The following is a 17,714-nucleotide window of genomic DNA, read 5'->3' on the forward strand; positions in this document are numbered from 1 at the left end:
CTTCCAAGCGTCTGGAATTCCCGTAGTATTTTTTTTTTTTTTTCGCGTACCCTAAAGGCCCTTTTACAGGCATTACATAGGGGGGTTGAGGAAAGAAAGGCAATGAATGAACATTATACATAGCACCGCAAGTAAAAAGAAAGAAAACCTTCCCGAAAAACAACATACAAGATTACAAATACAAGATCGAGATACACAAATACAAGTTTGAAATACAAGCTCAAAATATAGGTCGTCGAAGCGCTATTATGTATCATTATGCATCCAGCACTTCACTTTATTAACAAATGCACCGGGATTCTTCTCGGAAGCGATTTCAACTGGCAGTTTGTTCCGATGGTAGATGGCAAAGAATGGTGGTAACTGATGCATAAGTTTAGTACGAGCTATCAATGGATGTACTTTAAAAGGGTGATCTAATGGGGGAAAGACGTGAAGGGCCGGTTTGATATAGGCTTCTGTGAATACCAGTCTTGCGCTGGAGTTTGAGGTATAGTAGCGGCGCCTGGTGGCGACGAAAAACGTCATCTGGGTAGTGCCAGCTTGGGTAGTACTGAGCCGTGGCTGTGGCGAAGCACGTTTCGAGCCCGAGTTTTGCGTCGATTCGCACTTTTTTCTGCCCTGTTTCGAGTGCGAAAAGGCTCGTCGCTTCTCACAGACCACTCCGACCAGGCTGCGAGCTGGCCGCAGCCTATATAGTTATACGAAAACGGACTCGCCGTGGGACGTAATGCTGGAAGCAGACGGAATCAGCGACGCCGATCCAGAGAGACCTAGCTCAGCCTCGAAAAAGCGTCACCATCGTTACTGCTGCGTCGTGAGCTGCCACGAGCAAGAACGCCTGAATCCTAACATCAGGTTCTACCGTTTTCCTTCAACGTCTCACTAAGCGGAGCGTCGGGCGCGCTGGACAACTTCAGTATACCCCACTACGAGCACATGTTTGAGAGTTAAATGTGCTCATCCTTGACCTCAAGCCAGCACGTTGAGGCAGCGCAGCAAGGCTCCAAGCAAAAAAATGAGCTCGGCAGGAATTCGGGCGGCCACCCATGGCCAGGTAAAAATACGAAGGCCCGATCTCGGCCTTCTGGGTCGGGCCGGGCTCGGTTGTTGCACGAGGCCAATCTGTTTGCTCATGCCGTGCGAGCCGTGCGAGCTCGGCTTGAATGCCGTGCGAGCTCACGGCTTGAATTCGTCTATTGGAACACGTAACGTAAAACTGTTAGATGAAAAGTTAGCCAGCGAAATTTTGGTAATTATTCGATTGCGCATTTTGATTTCTCGAGCAAATAATTTTCGCATCTTGATATATCCACTCTACAAATAAAATTTCCCACATTCTGGGTCTCATCTTGTCCAGTAATTATGAGCATCATCTACCTTGCATGACAATTTTCTTTAAAACCCAAACCCCATGTGAGCGACTTAGTGCGCGACTGCGACGAGCGACCAAACGGGCCGTCGCGCGGCAAGATCTATCGCTCTTTCGCTCGGTTCTGGAAGTGTAGAATTCTTGTCGCCGCCCGGATGTGCTACGAGAGACAAGACAATAGAACGAAGCTGGAACAGGATGTACTTGAGTAACGTACTACCGGTTGTCGCATGGAACCACGCACGGAACGAGCAAATCACTGAATTTCGATACGTGCAAGAAAACCTACTGCAAGACCTTCGGGAATATATAATACTGCTCTGTACAGCAGATCAAACCAACTTAAAAATTATTAAAGCATGCAGCATGCAAGTTTCGGTGTGTGTTTGCCGCCTTCATACCAGCAAAACTGAGGAGACGTCGCTAAAGTTCGTCGCTCGCGTGGGGTTTCACTTGTAGACGACGAGTGAACGCGACAGCCATGTCCGTCGCGTCGCTTGACGCCATCGGGCGCAAGATCTCTTACATGGGGCTTGCTATAACTATTTTAAGGCGCCAGATAACGCACAGCACGCAAGAGAAGACAACGGGACGGAGCGCCGTGTGTGTTATTTGGCGCCTTAAAATAGTTATAATGAATCGATACGAACTTGCCCAACAAAAAGTTCTCTTAAGCCACATGGGGCTTATACTGAACGCTTCGCGCCCGATACTTCCAAATCGCAGGCGTCATGCGCGTTGTCAGCATGACACAGCATTCTCGACAGGAAAGTAGCGTGCGCAGAGTTTTCAAGAAAGGAAATAACGCAAGCAATACAGATGACAATTATTGTTCGGGGACGACGTATACGCCCCAGATGGTGTAAACTTTTTTTTAAATAATAGTTCAACTAAAGGAGTGAAATTCTGATACATCCGGCAGGCAATCTTGTTTTTTGATGTTGTTTTGTTCAATTTGGGTATAGCTCTCAAAGAAATAAACACACCCTACATCAGGAAAATAAAAGCAAGAAAAGGCAGAAAAACAGATCCGCCGCTGCGAGCGGAGGCCCATGACACGAGGGCGCTATTTTAACTTTGTTTACAGCTCACCGGGCTCCGACAGGTGCAGCGGCGAAAAACACGAAGTACACGTAAGCCAGCTGTAAAGAAAGAAAAGAAAAGAAAAAGAGAGAGAGAAAGAAATTAAAAGAAAATGCGCGAGACCTAGAAAGAGACAAACATACAAACTGACGAAAACATCGGGAGTGCCGTACGACAACCCGTGCACGGAGAGCGCGTGGAACGTGTCTGACCCTTTCGTTCCGGTGTCAAAGACGCATGATGACGTCACATGATCTGCGTGTATGACGTGCGATTGCTTGTCAGCATGTGGTCTCAGCTGTTTTTTTTTTTTTTTCCTTTTTCTCTCTATTTTTACGGCCTCATATTCACGTGCTCCTCTCAAGTGACAAGGAGCAGCTGGAACCGCTTACATATGTCCACTGTGCTTGCGCACGTGAAGAAAGCAACAAAGAAAAAAAAAACAGAAATAATTAAGAAGCAATACCTATATAATGACGCATAGCTGAAACTATGGATGCGTCAGTGCCGCCTCTTGAAGCTCTTGGCGCTTCTGGGTTTGTACCTGGAGTAGTAGAGCTATCGCTCTAAAACTCTGGCAGAAACCATCTCACGATTAATGTTGACGTTAATGAGATGAGATTAGTAATAAAGCAATCTAGTGACAAACCATATTGCCACTGCATACATACGATGTGGCAATCGTTGCCAACCGCAATGCCAATTGATGCCATGACACAGTAAACCTTGTAACATGGAGGTACTGCGCAGAACTAGTTAAGCAACAATGGAGTGCGATTTGCTCGGCGGTGGATGGGCGAATGCGCACGGGAGGAAAGTGGAACCTCCTTAAACATTTGCTTGATGACTCGCAAGCAAAAAGTAACCAAAGGTTTGCAATTGATAGGATAGTGCGGAAGCACAAAGAGAAGGGAGGTTCAGAGACGGCCCTCATCATGGAGCTGGCTAATCGATATCTCCCGATGGGCCCGGCTGGTCATCGGGACTATCCCAGCTACCGGGGGAAGAGGTGGGGGAGTTGGACGTCCCCTTTACAGAGGCTGAGATCAGAGAGGTAAATTAATACATATATATAACCTTAATGGCCGCTCGGCCCCCGGGCCGGATGGTATTTCCAACCGCCTCCTTCGCAACCTGGATGGTGAGTCCATCACGAAGTTGACGGAAGAAATCAACAGGATATGGGAATCGGGCACGGTTCCTGAGTCCTGGAAGACTGCTTCAGTGGTCCTCATACCTAAGCCAGGGAAACCTCTAGCTCCGGAAACCCTGCGCCTGATCTCGCTCACCTCTTGTGCGGGTAAGGTTGCAGAACACGCTATTCACAATAGGATTTCAAAGTATATCGAGTGCCGGGAAATATTTCCCTACAATATGGTAGGCTTCAGACCCGCACTCTCCACACAAGATGTGATGCTTCTCATCAAACGCCAAATTATCGACCGCAGGACTAGAGATATTAGGGGAATACTCGCCCTGGATCTGGCTAAAGCATTTGACAACATCTCACATAGATTCATACTTGAGGCGGTCTCGGAGCTAAATTTGGGACGGAGATTCCACACATATGTTAGATCCTTTCTTAAGGATAGAGTTGCTACAATCAAAATTGGGCAAATTAAATCTGATGAGTTTGAGTTGGGGGCAAGAGGGACCCCGCAAGGGGCAGTAATCTCCCCTCTCTTATTTAATATTGCCATGACGGGACTCGGAGCGCCTATCCTCCGTGCAAGACATTGGCCATGCTTTATACGCAGACGACATTACGATTTGGTGTCCTGGTGGATCAGACGCGAACGTTGAACAGGCGCTACAAGAAGCACTAAATGTAACGGAAGAATTCTTAACTGAAACAGGGCTCAGCCTCTCTCCTACCAAGTCTGAGTTATTGTTGTACAGGCTGGCGAGACAGGGCGTTAGGGGTTCGGTTCCGATGGAACTGATACCTATTGCCTTACACACGAAGGATGGTCAGGCTATTCCTCGAGTCAACTCGATCAGGATATTGGGGCTGTTACTGGACGCCAGAGGCTGTAATGCAAAGACAATTGCCCACATCACCTCCAAAACGGAGAGTATGCTCCGGCTCGTCTCTAGAGTCTCGAATAAAAAAGGGGGACTCGGAGATGACAATCTTCTCAGTATATCACGCGTTCCTGATGAGTCACATCATTTATGCGGCATCTGCACTAAATTGGACTAAGACAGAAAGGAACAAAATAGACACGCTCATGCGCAAGAGCATTAAAAGAGTACTGGGATTACCAGTCACCACTAGTACAGAGAAGCTTATGCAGCTGGGCATGCATAATACCGTCTCAGAGGTGATAGAGGCCCAAAGAACAGCACAAATTGTCAGGCTATCTACATCCAAAGCCGGAAGAAGTTTACTAGATTCAGTCAACTTAGCTCCAAGCTTAATCAACGACCATGAGGAATCACTCTCGGAAGCAATCCGGGCATCATTCCCTGTTAGTCCTTTTCCTAGGAATGTTCACCCACAGTATAACGTTGGGCGACGCAAGGCTCGCGCCCGGGCTATTTTAAAGCCAGTCGCAGATAGCCCAAGCTTGGCAGCATTCGTAGATGCGGCCCAATATCGACAGACCAGCAACTTTGTTTCGGCAGTAGTTGATACGAACGGTACACTCATCAACGCGGCTTCTGTCCGTCATATCTCCATCGATGTAGCAGAACAGATAGCCATAGCTTTGGCAATGAGGGACCCTGTGCGTCCCAATATATACACAGACTCTCGTGCGGCGATACGTGCCTTTGCATCGGGTTCTATCCCCCGAGAGGCTGCGGCCATCCTCAGAAATAGGGTGGTTACTGGTTTTCATTCCATTACGTGGTTTCCAGCCCACATGGGTCGGAATATTTTTATAAATCTCCCAAACCCCAATGAGCTTGCTCATAACCGTGCGCGAGATCTTACCCGCCGCGGCGGTATGGAAGCTTTTGGGGGGCCGGACGAAATTAAGCACAGCGACCCATTACTTACATTTCACGAAATAGTTTCTCACTACCAGTTAGAGCGGAGGAGTTTTCCACTACCTCATCCTAAGCTTAGCAGGTCTCAATCGTCGACTTTTAGAATGCTCCAAACGGGGTCCTTTCCTTCGAGGGGCTTTCTAAGTCGCATCGCCTCAAATATAGAACCACATTGTCCAGATTGTGGTGTGCATTTCTGTACATTGGCTCACATGCTCTGGCAATGCTCTGCGTTACGTAACGCACCGTTAAACAAAGAAGCGGACTGGGACAATGCCCTCAAAAGCAGCGTACTCTCAGTCCAACTCCAGGCTGTCCAGAGGGCCTGCGAAAGGGCGGATGACCACGGTCTTCCTGCCCCTACGTGGACGCGGCCAGCGACTACTACGGACTCCCCACAGGGGGTCCACACGTAGTTCCTCAGGACCAAATAAAGTTCATGTCTGTCTGTCTGTCTGGAGGTAATCTACCGCTTTCCTATCACGTGAGGGCCTATTTCCCAATCATCCCATTCCTCTAAATTTTTTATGACTAGGCTTCAAGATTATCACGTGACGCTCCCTCCTAGTTTTTTTCCTTCCTCCATGCCTTGTAATCACTGCGACCCCAGTTGGAATTCCGCCATCTTGTTGACGGCGCAGCAAAAGAGAACTGCTCGATCGCCAACATAGCTGCTGCTTTCACCCTTGTTCTGTGACGTACTCCCACTGCTGTTCACTGCTATATAAGCAACATCCGTGGCCACGCCGGCAACAACCAAGGACTGTCTTTTTCGGCAGCGGGCACAACTAATTGAGAGAATAAAATAAAACCGCAATCTAAATAGTGGCCGACGCTGACGACGTTGCAGATCGAGTGTTGCTGCTAGTAGTTAACAGTATAGCATTTAATGTACATCTTGGTCTCTCGGCATCCTGTCCTTACTGCGACTAATATAATAGCTCCCCCAAGACCCCCCCTCTTCCCTCCGCTAAAAAAAGAAGACGTTGTATCTGTATTACTTTTCACCACATCGGCTTGCTTCGTTTAAGTTTGCGCTCAAGGGAAACGCATAGCTTCCATATACAAAAAAAAAAGTGTTTGAAAAATGTCTGTGTTGCCAAGTTTTTCGCAATTAGATTTTTATGTAAGCACTGCACTGTTATAACAGCGCGATTTGAAATTTGTAAGCATTTTAGGAGCTAAAATATACTCTGCAATATGAATTAGAAACCTCGATCCTGGGTTGTTCAGGAGCGCGTTTCGCTATAAATTTATGCCAGACTAAGTAAACAATGAAAAAATTCTGCTGAGAAGACAGCGCGATGTTGGTGAATATTTCACATACTTCAACTTGCACTAAATAAAAAAAAAACAAACAAGAAAAAAACTATTTGACACGTTAATGTAAGCGCGCAGATGGAGAATTTATCGCTGCCATTTATTCACTCATAAGTTAAGACAGCTCAGTATAAAGTTAATCGAAACAGTTGCCAGCCGGGGGAAAAAGTGAAAGCGCAATTACTACGTCGCTGCGCATTGTTTACAACTGCGCTTATTCACATCCGCACACCAGCGGTAGCTACAGACAGGCAAGGCCCGCACGCTCCATCCTCTATAGGTGTCGCTGCTTCATTACGCAGCGTGCTGTTGAATCGCGTGAGCGTTCGTTTTTCCACACTGTGACATTTAATCAGCTTGTGCTTGTGACAGACGGGTAGATGTCCCGTCTGTCAAATAGGCGAGGTTATGTTTGTCGCCGCGAGGGAAGCGAACGCCGGAGGAGGAAGGCGCCTGGAGGAGGAGAAGGGAATCGCCGCGTTCGCGCCCTTTCCGTTTGTGCTTCGACGCCGCGGCACCACAGCCGCGGTGCTCGCTGTGGATGTTCGCGGCGTCCATATATACGTATGCGTATATATGGACGTATATATATACCCACATTCACGGAGTGAAACGTCACTATAACTTGTTTAAGTTCTCCGGAATTAAAAAAAAAAGAAGTCGCCTGTTTCAGGTAGCAAAATTGTAGTCCCTGGGCTGGATTATTCGGAGAGACGGACACTACTTGCACGAGTAATCGAAACACATATTCAACTAATTAACAAAGTTCGCTCATGCGCTTCTTAATTAATTACTTTACGGCACATATTGCAATTTACGAATCGTAGCCGGTGAGTTTTGCACGGCGTAATCTCTTGGAACGAATTTCCAGAATGACACCAGTTTGGAGATATGCGCCATCAGAGTCGCCGTAAATATGCACCCTTGTTCTACTTGATTTTTTAACAAAGTACGCTCGTTTATGCATTTAAGCAGCAAAGTAACTGGAACTTAATTAGAGAAGACAGTTGGGCTAGCTTGTGCTTATTACAGACTCATTAACATTACATTACAGATCATTAACGAGCGCAACAAAAGACATCGGACGACAGAGATAAAGAAGCACACAAGACAGAACAGTCCTGTGTAGCTGGAACGCCCATGTATTTCGTCTCCCACTTCGGGAAACAATATTAAATCATTTCATATATCATTATAAATAATAAAACATTACGTCGGACCTCAAAGAGGTGCGCTGCATCTGCTAACGTATCTCTCTCGCATTCACCACTAACTCACTTTTCCTTTTTTTTTTTGCATGCGTCGCTTTTGCTTGAGAACAGAACGAATTTGGGGCATTGTATTGCCACGAAAGGTTCCTTTAGGAGGCTGTAAGCGAAAATTCGAGAGCGAATGATATATTTTTCAGGGCACTTAATTAGCTCAGGTTCGGAGCGCTCGTCGCCGAAATAAAAGAGGCTCGGCATAGGCTTCGGTTTCAAAGCAGTACTCCTCGTGTGTATGCCGTCCGGAGGCTAACCGAGGGTGCAAAAAAATTGTAGGACGCTTAAGCTTCGCCTCTAAGAGTTGGAACACGATAGCGTCATCGGGCCCCGTTCGTATCGCATTTTTGTGTCAATGGGCTTAACTGCAACACAGAACGTGGGAAAGCCAGCTTACAAAGACCAAGCTTACACCGATCCCCTTAAAGTCGGCTTCACTTTGAAAACAGAAATGCATTGCTGGAAAGACGTCTTTCCAGGGGCAATATAAGTCGTCTTGTATTAAAATGTGAAGGCCCTAGCACCTTTTATGCCACGTACACACTAGCGGCAAAACGCGCGCGGCGCGCCGCCGGCGGCAAGACGCGCGCCGCGAAAGCAGCCGCGAAACAGGTTTTTCTTGCCGCGGCAGGCATCGCTCCTGGACTGATTTTTGCGGTTTGCCGCGTGCGGCGGATGAAGGAGACCAATGAGAGTGGCCCGCTTCCGTGACGTGCGCGCGAGAAACTGGTGCCATGCGGACCCGCCCGACCGCTTGTTTTTAGTTTCGCACTATCATCTTCACGCGTCAGCTCCCAGACAGTTCGAGAAGGGGAAAGGAGTCAAGCCTGTCACGTGATTGCCGCAGCGGCGCGCCGCCGGTTGGTGTGGCCGCCCTGCCGCTGCTGCGTTTTGCCGCCGGCGGAGCGCCGCGCGCGTTTTGCCGCTACTGTGTACGTGCCATAAGGGCACGGGCACGCTAGCGGCAAAAACGCGCGTTCTTGCCGCTAGCGTGGCCGTACCCTAATGGCACGTACACACTAGCGGCAAAACGCAGCTGCGGCAGGGCTGCCACACCAACCGGCGGCGCGCCGCTGCGGCAATCACGTGACAGACCAGACTCTTCTCCCCTTCTCGAACTATCCGTCAGCTCCATCCGGGAGCTGACGCTTGCAGATGATAGTGCGAAACGAGTTTCCGGCTAACACCGGCCGTGAGTACGAAACGAGCGGTTGGGCGGGTCCGCATGACACCAGTTTCCCGCGCGCACGTCAGGAAGCGGGCCGCTCTCATTGGTCTCCTTCATCCGCGGCACGCGGCAAGCCGCAAAAAATCGGTCCAGGAGCGATCCCTGCCGCGGCAACAAAAACCCGTTTCGCGGCTGCTTTCGCGGCGCGCATCTTGCCGCCGGCGGCGCGCCGCGCGCGTTTTTCCGCTAGTGTGTACGTGGCATTAGTCGACAGCGGCGTTTAGCCGTTCGTCACGTAGCCAGCGTTTTGACAGCAGTTGTGTGCGGTCGCACAAACAACGCTCACAAAAACACACACACACAAAATAACTTGTCGACCGTGGCGGCGTTTTACCCGCGTTCGCATCGAACGCGCGCGGCGTTGGTGACGTGTTTATATGAAGAACGTTCCAACCTTTGCCGTACACCTTATGGCGGTGTACCGTAGCGACCAAAGGCCATGGTCCCTGTTGTCACTAAATAAACGAAAACCACCGGATCAGATATATTTCTCATTCCTTTTTGTTATTTTGTGAATTATTTCATATTGCCCCACGCGCGCGCGCGTCCAAAACGCATTAGGCAGGCGAAGTCCCAATTTGACCTGCCGAGGATGCGAGCGCCATCTGGATAGCATTTTCGCAAGTAAATTACCCGAGCGCGTCGTGTTGGTATGATAGCAGTGCAATGTGTTTCCTCGTAACAGAATTATGTTTTCTCGTACATTCAAATTAGAATCCGACGCCACCATATCTGTAGGTTGTGGTTAAGTCGTACTTTACCGTTTTCCTGACGGACTTCACTGTGAGAAATTCCATTTTTTCTCACCGCCAAAACCTTGTGCCACGCGGAGGGCCTGCGCGGTCGGGGTGGTTGGGGATGATTCTTTTCCGCCACGGACGCCGACAACCATGCCGACGCCGGATTTCCTGCGACACGGGGCCCTTAACGCTTTCGTGTTAAAATCGCTGCCATGGCTTCTTTGATTCGTGGTATCACAGTTCAGTTCGCTGTGTATTAATCGCTGGACGATCAAGACGACTCTTGAATTTTTAGAGTCCTGATCGAGTAACCGTACGACTCCGATCGTCGAGCCTTTGAACATACAGCCACTTCGAAACTATGCCGTCGAAGAGAAGGCGGACGCGGCTAATGTTGCCAGATGATTATGGATTTTGAATATCCCCTATTACAGGCACAAACCATGTTGCACCGTTGGGTGCCAGACATAGCGGGTAAATTATTCTAGTTCACTATATATAGTGGGGGCACCGGCCCTTAACGTTGCACAAGCCATGCCAAAATGGCGGTCATTGACGCTAGGAGAAATTTCAATTTGAAATCGCTGCCTTAAGTCGGTGATTGCAAATTCAAATTTCGGGATCCCAATGTGAGTTCAGGATATGTGTGCTTGCATGCGTGCGCGTGTGTGTGTTACCATGCTGGCCCCTCTACTATCAGCTACATTGATAAACTGGTGATAGTTGGGCAACCATGGTGAAGCTCTTTTAATCTTTTCCTCCCCTTTCCCCATACACTAATGCGGGGTAGCCAACCAGGCTCAATTCATTGCTCTCTCTATTTTATCTTTGTTATCATTTTATCTTTGTTATCTTTTTTATCTTTGTTATAATTTTATCTTTGTTAGCACCCGCAAAAGAGGATGCCTAAATTCGGTGTCTGCCAGTCCAAACCGACGTGACGCGTAGTTAAAACAATAAGCAGGTATTAAACAAACCACCTGTAGAGCGGCGAATCGAACGACAAACCAGGATTCGTATTTTCCATCGATCGCTATCGGTGGCGCATTTCGGTGTGCGTCTATTGGCTAAGCTAGCGCGAGGAAAGCAACACGACGCGTCCCGTCAGGCCTTACACTCACGTCGCATAGTTCTGGAATGGATCTACAAGGTGCCGGTAATCGCTCCCATGAGGCGTCGCGCTCACAGCTACGTCACACAGGCACATTGAGAGCAAGCACATGCAACGGAATGTGACCTACCGTGAGAATACGGCCGAAGTTCAACTGTTGGGCTATTTTCACCTCGCGGATCGTACAGTCTCGAGTGTCGAGCGACGCCTTTGAATCCTGTGCCAAAATAAACTTGTCGGGGACAAACGTGCGACTCTTTTGCCCGCGAAGGTTTCTTGTTGCCAAGAGCAAGCTGCCGAGAGAGAGACAAATGTGAGAGGAGCTTTGTTCTGTACGCTGGCGGTTGGACGGATGGGTGTCCTCGACACCACGTGGTGCGTGAACAAAAAAAGAGCGTTGCGAAGTGATCCGTAAGCCCTGCTTGTTGTCAACGGCAAACGCTAAGGTGTTTACCATGCTCTTTTAGGCACTCTTACTGACATTTTTACAAAGAAAGAAAGAAAGAAAGAAAGAAAGAAAGAAAGAAAGAAAGAAAGAAAGAAAGAAAGAAAGAAAGAAAGAAAGAAAGAAAGAAAGAAAGAAAGAAAGAAAGGAGAGGCAACACTGAGGGCTTGTCCACCCGGATGTGCATTAGAGATAACAGTCTGTCACTAAGGTCTGTCGACTTCTGGAGCTGCAGCGATGCACGTGTCGCTTTCTGGTTGGCCCTCTTGCTCTCGTAATTTTTGTCTCAAATACAATACGTCGCCTATCCTTTGTTTTGAAGTTTGGTTTGACGTTTTGTCACCTCATGTAGCGGTGAAATTCGCGGAAAGGAATAGGCTCCGAGTAATGAATACCTTCTTCAGGAAGCGCAGCAACAGGAAGTGGACCCATGGAAAAGCCCTAATGGAGAAACGAGGAATGAAATAGATTTCATACTCTCTGCCGATCCCAGCATAGTGCAGGATGTAGAAGTGTTAGGTAGGGTAAAGTGCAGTGACCATAGGTTAGCGAGGTCTAGGATTTCTCTCAATTTGAAGAGCGAAATGTCCACTGCTGGACGAAACCCTCTCCCTGTGATCTCCAGTTACCCCTCTCTTGCGCTGGCTGATTCCAACTTGCGCCGGCAAATTTCCTAACTTCGTCATCCCACCTAGTTTTCTGCCATCCGCGGCTGCACTTCGCTTATCTTGGTATCCATTCCGTAACTCTAATGGTCTACCGGTCATCCATCCTTCGCATTACGTGGCCTGCCCAGCTCTATTTTTTTTCTCTTAATGTCAACTAGAATATCGGCTATCCCCGTTTGCTCTCTGATCTGATCCACACCGCTCTCTTCCTTTCTCTTAACGTTACGCCTAACATGTTTCGTTCCGTCGCTCTTTGTGCGGTCCTTTACTTGTTCTTGAGCAACGTCTAGTGCTAGAGTTTTTGCTCACGACACATTGAAGTATTTGTAGCGCTGATCTTGAGTCGCATATTATGATCCAATTCTGAGGGAGCTCATGAGAAATGTGCTTAATGGCTTCTCGTATCAGTTGCAGTTGGTGTATAGCCTTGTGTTCCAGCCGGTATCCTCGAACGACGTGATGAACCAGTATAATAACGGCCGCAGTTGAGGCGGACAATGTTGCCGATCCGTCCGTGTATGCGTGTACGGAGTTCACATATTCTTTCCAAATGTGTTCAAGCGAGAATCGCCTTAACCCTTCAACTGGCAGCTCAAAAATATTGTTGACCTAACAAAAGCATCTGCAAAAACTAGGCAAATCCAAATATCAGTCTGTGCCTTTAAATTTACTTTTATTCACGTACCTGCTCAACAGTGGTATTCAATAAAATGTCGAGCGTGAGCAGCAGCACATGTATTGGTCACGAAACCTAAAGGCATCGTCGTTATCTTCTTAGCACACGTGGGGTTCATATTCTAGCCAATGCAAGATTTTTTTCTCCTTTTTTTAAGCAAGCTCTTATTTCTTAACTCCATAAAGGTACATCTCAAGAACACACATTAACCTTGCCAAAGCAACTGCCAGAGACCAGTTTTGGACCATACATTTGCTTGTCACCACCTGGTCAACAATAATTTTGACCTATAGTTTTGACCGCTTAGTTTTAAGACAAACCGTTTAATATTTCACTTGGTATGTATTTGAGCAAAGTAAAGAACTAAAGCAAGAAAACCATTCTAGGTAAGGACTTTCTTGCCAGTTAAAGGGTTAAAGCCTGATTTTGGGACAGTAGACTTCTTTTTCTAATTCCTGGTGTAAACGCTCGTACCAGAGGTTCAGGCATCACCCATGGTGGTACGCATGGTAACTGGGCGGATGCATAACCTAACCAGTTGATGCGCTCATGTGAAATATTAACTCTATAATGGGTGCTGTCAGTGATAGAAGCATACGCGACAATGTGGCCTAATGCAATAAAAAAATGTGGTTGATCCCTCTTATATAGGAATCGGTATAGAACACGAAAGTGAAACGTGTCTTCACAGAAGTAGTGTAATGTTTATTGCACATTGATATATAATGTCTATTGGTGTTTTGTGGCTAAAGCGCCCTTAGGCGTTGATGCACCCACGCTGACGCCTGGTGGCACGTCTCTTCCATCACGACTACCAACGTCGATGACCATGAGCAACCGTCGTGCATATGGAAGCTGCACTACGCTGCACACGCTAGCACAACGCGAAAGACGAAGCACGTAACTGACACACTAATACAACGCGCAAGACAAAGCACGTAACTGAATCGTCACCGAGTCAAATCAGCGCGTACAGCGCGTCGTAATTGCAGCCTCCGCGATCAACTTCAGAAACATTTTCAGAGCTAATTGCGGAGGCCACGCTCCGCTGTGCTGAGTACGGTGAACGCTGTGCTGAGTACGGTGAACGCCACCTAGGTGGCGTTCACCGTACTTAGCACAGCGGAGCGTGGCCAGCGTCCCAGCGTTCTTGATGCCAGCGTCCCTTCGAATGCTGGCATCGAGGCGTCGTAGTGGTGAGACCACCGAAGCGTTCACTGTCGGTGCGCGTTAGTGTCATAATGCAGTACTTCTCTTTTCTGCTCGTAGGCGGCGGCACCGCCCCGAGCAAGAGCGCGGGTACACGGAGGAGTGTTAGATATATAAGGCGCGTCTGTGTAGCTCTCTGCAAATGCGTTTGTGGCGCAATGGGTTAAACGCTCGGCGATACATCGTCGCGGACCGAGAGGTCGTGGGTTCGATTTCCAAATTTTGCATGTTTCTGGAACTTTTTCTTCTGGTTTCTTTCTTTGTATTATGTTCTATGACGTATTTCCGTGACGGAAATACGTCAGTGAAGTCTTGGTGGACCCCGGCATAAAACACTTTCGTGTTAAAAAAAGAAAGCGATTGTGGTCTAATGGGTATACGAGCATCGGCATGATGTGCTGGAGGGCCGAGGTTCGATTAGAGCGTCGGCTACGCAATTCAAACTGTATTTTTAATAGCTGTGCGGCGAGACAGCAACAGCCCCACCACGGTCAGGAAATCTGGGAGGCTTCGCAAAATTGTCGTGTCTGTACCCATTTCAACTCACTTTTCCTTACATAGCACGTTCCTGAATTAACGTTTACGCATTACTTTTTTTTTCTGTTGTAGGTCATGTTTATTTTCGAAGTTTTTCATGCCATGGTGTGTGATAAGTGCTTTTTTTTCTTTGTACTTGCCATATTTTTCGCGTGCGCACATATATTTTAAAGCTGAACGACATTGCTTGTTGTTTTGAATTTTATACTTGCGATAATTATGCTCTGAAGTATGTGCTCGCTTTACGCTGTGTTATTTGTACTAATGCTTTTAATTGTGTAACTGTGTGCCTTTCATGCGATACATTGTATCACCGTTCCCCCCTCCTAATTCAATATCCTCATCTGAGGAGCTTTACGACTCGCTTTTATTTATTTATTTATTTATTTATTTATTTATTTATTTATTTATTTATTTATTTATTTATTTATTTATAACGTTGTCTGCACGAGAGCTCATGCCTCTTTCTCTTTTCTCCTGCCAAATCCTGTACTGTTTATTTCATATACACGTACCATCGTAACACTCGTATTAGTAATACCGCATTGAATGACGTAACAAGGTGGACAGTCTGGAGAGTTGCTTATGATTCATGTCATTTATACACCGCAAAAAAAAATGGGACGTGAACACAAGCAGAAGAGCAAGCAGGAAAAGCGCTAACTAACAAATGAATATTTTGTTGAGAACAAACAACATATGTTATTGAATTGAATCTGCCATCATCCTCGCTCGTACCAAAGCATGTGCAAGCAAATCAATCTTGCACTCCTAAACAAGGATAGAGTGAATGGACACGCTGTTATAAAGCTTTCGTTTGATGATAACACTTGCGCAAGTCAGTTCCGTTAAAACCAGAAGTGACTTGTGGAAAAAAAAAAAAAAAAAAAGAAATTGTATTAAATTAGAGTGCTCTGAGACTCGCCAAACCTTTTTGTAGGGTTTTGAGGTTTAGAACTTTCATTTTCACGCTGTCGCATTGGGTTTGCTCATGCGTGAACCACGTGTTTACTTTAGACGACCACGCCTGCTCGCTAAGCTTCCTCCTCTCTCTGTCTCTCTCTCCAATCACCAACACTGCACGCAAGAAGGCAATAAACGCCCCTGCGTTGATTGTCGACCACTAAGACTGCAGCCGTGTGCGACGCTGTCATCACAACAGCAACCGTTCATTCGCTAGTTGGAGCAAATTGCTGCAATCGCAATGCTCCTGTTAATGCTACAGTTAAACATTTGCCGTCTCATTTGTGAGATAAGGTTGAGAATCCTTGGGCTCCTATAGTTACGTTTATTTTGTTTGGCCTTACTCTCTTTAATACGTGCAATGTGCGAATAATGTTAGCGAATTAAGCTCGAAACACCGCACACTGGGTTATTGGTTAAAAATAAATTTCCTGAGACAGTTATTGAAGACAGCGAGCAGACGTTTCTCAAGTTTTGTGTCCCTGTACATGAACGAGAAGTTGGTTCGGGAAATACGGGTAAACTTAGAATGATGATTCTAGGTTGGCTTGTTGATTTTTTTCTTCTTTATTTCTTCAATTCTGGTTCCCAGTGGTTAGCAAACCGAGGTGATCGAGCCAGGCAAAATGCATTAATGAACAGCTGAGTGAACCCCGCCTCTCATAAAAAAGAAAATCTAGTAAAAGCAATTAATTAGAGCAATATACGCCCTAATTAATATGTAAACGTAGCAGAATAGGTTGACGGGAAATCGAACACAAACAGGAAAATGTGCTAAGAAATAGCGACAACAGCAAAGAATGACAACATAAAAAAGTCACAGGTTTGCGCTGCACACGCAGCACAGTCACAGCGTAAGCTGGTGGAGCGGCTCCAATTTGGGCACCACGCACAACAGTGTCTTCGCGGCAGTCTGTTCGCCTCGTTTTGACGAGAACGATCTGAACTGTCCGCCCGGCGTCGACGGCGAGCTGCGGCTTGTAATGCTCTCTCCACAGCAGTCTGCTGAGCCCGATCAAGCCTCGCAACTGCAACTTACATGTCGGGCGCGCCGCGTTTGCAGGCACCTTAACTAGATGGCGCCACTATACTGGCGGAGGCTCGGGAGCTCGGGAGCGCGTCGATTGCGCGCCTCGTCTGAATCGCATATCGTCGTCTGCGCCTGCGGACGCTGCGTTTGCAGGCGTCTTATCTAGATGGCGCCACGATACTGGCAGAGGATCGAGTCGTCTCACCCTGCGTTTGCCTTAGGGTATTTAGCGCGGCCCCATAACAAGCGCTTACGTGGCTCAGTGGTAGAGTATCCGGCTCCCACTCAGCGGGCGCGGGTTCGATCCCGGCGGGAATCAGGTACTTTTTTCGCGTTTCCGACGCTAGATATATAACGTCACCGTTACTCGGTCAATAACACTGCATGAACAAGATCTTTGTATAAACTTGCTCACCATAACGCGCTGTGGCTGTAAGAAAGCAGCGCGCGCGTTATTTGCTGTGACAGTCCCTCTTGAGTAGTTGTTTAGTCACTGCGTATAAACCTTCTGACGCCAATTATTTTTTTTTTCAGTTCTCGCTGTGTCAGCAATCGCCTGCCTGGGCACGTGCCGTTTATCGAGGGCGCAACAGCAATCCCAGCGACAAGATTAACACGGACAATATTACCAGCAACAGGAGGAAATTCTGAGTCAGCATCGTGAATATCGACGAACTCGGCGCCGTCACAACAGCACTGAAAACGTTCGCCGACTGCCTGAAGAAAGCACGACAGGGGTGAAGCTGTAACCCCAATTGATCGATTGACTCTATTCATTCATTCATTCATTCATTCATTCATTCATTCATTCATTCATTCATTGAATGGCAATTGACTGAATTGGCTTGACGTGGCAAAGCCACAGCTTGGCTATGAGGGACGAGCGAACCAGACATTCCCTGAGAATGTTTTTTAAAGTGAATCTTTCTTTGATGAACTACTCCGCGGTTTCACGTGTCGATGTGCGTTTCCACCAACGCTGTTCGTTCGTATGACATTGCCGTGCCTGCCACCTCTCGCGAACGTTGTTTGTTTGTTAAGCAGTTAAGGAGTGTAAGCATTTATATCTTTTTCGA

This window comes from Dermacentor silvarum, chromosome 11, assembly GCF_013339745.2.
Source record: "Dermacentor silvarum isolate Dsil-2018 chromosome 11, BIME_Dsil_1.4, whole genome shotgun sequence".
NCBI lineage: Eukaryota > Metazoa > Arthropoda > Arachnida > Ixodida > Ixodidae > Dermacentor > Dermacentor silvarum.